Source organism: Olea europaea, chromosome 11 (assembly GCF_002742605.1).
Source record: "Olea europaea var. sylvestris chromosome 11, O_europaea_v1, whole genome shotgun sequence".
In the NCBI taxonomy this organism is placed as follows: domain Eukaryota; kingdom Viridiplantae; phylum Streptophyta; class Magnoliopsida; order Lamiales; family Oleaceae; genus Olea; species Olea europaea.
In genome coordinates this window covers 23,446,167-23,448,909 of record NC_036247.1, presented here as the reverse complement: position 1 = coordinate 23,448,909, position 2,743 = coordinate 23,446,167, and positions in this window count along the sequence as shown.

Genomic DNA, 2,743 nt, shown 5'->3' with positions numbered 1-2,743 from the left:
CGTCGGATTATTGCCCAGGTCGACAACATATCCGAAAATTGTCATAGCTTCAGATTTGATTCTATCAATCTGAATAACAAGATTGATCGGTATGTAAAGCTAAATCATTGAAATCACATTTGTCATCTTTACATTAACGATTTCTGCCTGTGTAGTATGTTGGTCATGTGTTAAAATATCAGGATTTCCATTCTGAAGGTGCAAATTTAATGTTATGAAAACTTTGTCCACCGTTCTGCTATATCTTAAAAATTACATGTAATAGAGCAACATGTATCCGTCATGCTGTCCCAGAAATCACATGCACGTAAAAGTCTGTGACTTCGAAAGTGGTACGATTCACTTCGTCAACTGATCTAAAAATATATATAAATTATATCGATCTATGTCTGCCACGTGTCTCGACACTAAGTTGTGACCTGCCATGCATTTATCTGATGAAAAACAATGACCTATCATGATATTGCATGAAAAAATACGTGACGTATCCGTTGCAACACGTGACTTTTTCAGAACATTACTTAATAGTTTAATGTGATGTAAGTGAAAACTCTGTGATATGTGGTGTGACAGTATATATCTACGACTAAGGATAAAACATATTGCTGTAATGTATGAAACAAATATTGTGAAAAGGTATCTAAAAAATCTGTAACCTACAACAGACATGATAACATGCATTACACATGACATTCATGCAAATCAAAGCTTATTTTTTTCTATCTCATTTCTAATTGAGTGATTTAGCATTTATTTTGATGTGAATTAAGAATTGTAACTAAAATTGGTGAATTGGACATCACAAAAATGTTGTACGCCCACGTCTGTTTATTGAATGGATCACAAGTTTCATTTGTTTCGGTTGATCATAATTGCGGGTATGCAAAGCTCGTAGATACTATTATGACAGAGTTTTGGATCCCACCAATGTGGCAGTGATAATGAAATATGTGTTGCGGAGTGACATACCTCCGATCGTAATCAAGTGTGAAAGTAACGTGTTGTCATACATGGCGTTGAAAGATTTAGATCGTGACCCTTCCAAATATCCCATTAGCATTGAAGTCACAAAAGCAGAAATGGGGAAACATCAATTCACGGTACCAAGTGATGTACAGTATAATGAACATGAATTTTCGTTGCTTGAAATGTCAACAGATATATGTGGAGCAATAGAACATCCAGCATGTGACAATTTCGAACATGAGGTCACGGTTGTGTCGGTCGCAGATGATAGGGATGTCGAGAAAGGACGAATTTTTCGTAACAAAGAGGTTTTGAAGCTGAGTTTGTCCTTTTATGCAATCCATAATATGTTTGTATATGTTGTTGTTCGATCCGACAAGAAAGAGCACCTTGTAAAGTGTTCACGCGACGAGTGTAACTGGATCTGTAGATCATCGAAGCTGGGAAAAATAGGGATGTTTAAAATAAGACATATTACAAATGGACACACATGTGCATCGAATATTATTCTGGGATATCACAGGCATGTAAGAAAATCGGTTGTGTCCTCCTATATCAAATACAAATACACATCATCACGCACTACATACATTCCAAATGATAAACGAAATGATATGTTGCATACTTATGGAGTGTCTTTGAACTATGTGAAGGCTTGGAGATCTCGTGAAGAGACTTTAAGAATGATTAGGGGTAATCCAATAGAGTCATTTGGCAAGATACCGAGATTCTTTTCTATTCTGCATCAAACAAATCCAGAGATGGGTCACATGAATAGAGCTTGATAGTCATAGTAAGTTTAAATATTGCTTCATGGAAATTGGTGTATCAATCCGTGGATGGGAACATTGTAGGCTTGTTGTTGTGGTAGATGGGACATATCTGAATGGACATTATGGTGGGACCCTATTCACAGCTTGTACCCAAGATGCAAACAACCGCACATTTATTCTTGCTTTCGGAATTGGGGATAATGAGAATGATAGTTCTTGAACATGGTTTCTACAAGAATTGAAGTGAGCTTACTAAAGTAGAGAAGGGCTATGCTTCGTTTCGGATCGTCACAACAGTATCAAAAATGCCATTGAAAAGGTCTATCTAGGAACATATCATGGAATTTGTTCATATTATCTCCTACAGAATCTTAATACACGTTACGAAAAATCAAGTTACAACATAGCGTAGTCGTTCAATGCAGCCGTGCGAGCTTACACATTGTTGGAATATGAATATCATATGCAACAACTTACTGCAATTAATGAGAACATAATAGATTACCTGGTATGTGAATTATATATTATCTGCAATCTATATTGGTATCCAAACATTTTCCTTGCTGTGAAAATATAGTATATGCATCATCATGTCTTTGTTTTGTAGGATGATGTTGGACATGAGAAATGGTCACGATATCACATGCCCACAAATAGGTATTTCACAATGACCTCAAATATAGTAGAGTCAGTTAATGCGGTCACAAAGTCTGCTAAGAATTACTCAATTATAGCGTTGCTGGAGTCATTGCAACAAACGATACAGTCTTGGTTCTACAAACATAGAGAGACCACACATGGTATATTCACGAAGTTGTCAAGCAAGTACGAGAGACAGTTATGAGAAATGAGCATAGACATGAGGAACTTAAGGGTAATGTCTTTTGCTATAATTAATCTCCATTTGTATAACTATTGAATTGCGTAGTGTATCACATGGTTTACATTGTCTGTGATCTTTTGTCAAATATAACATTTTGCACATATAACTTTCTTAATTAATT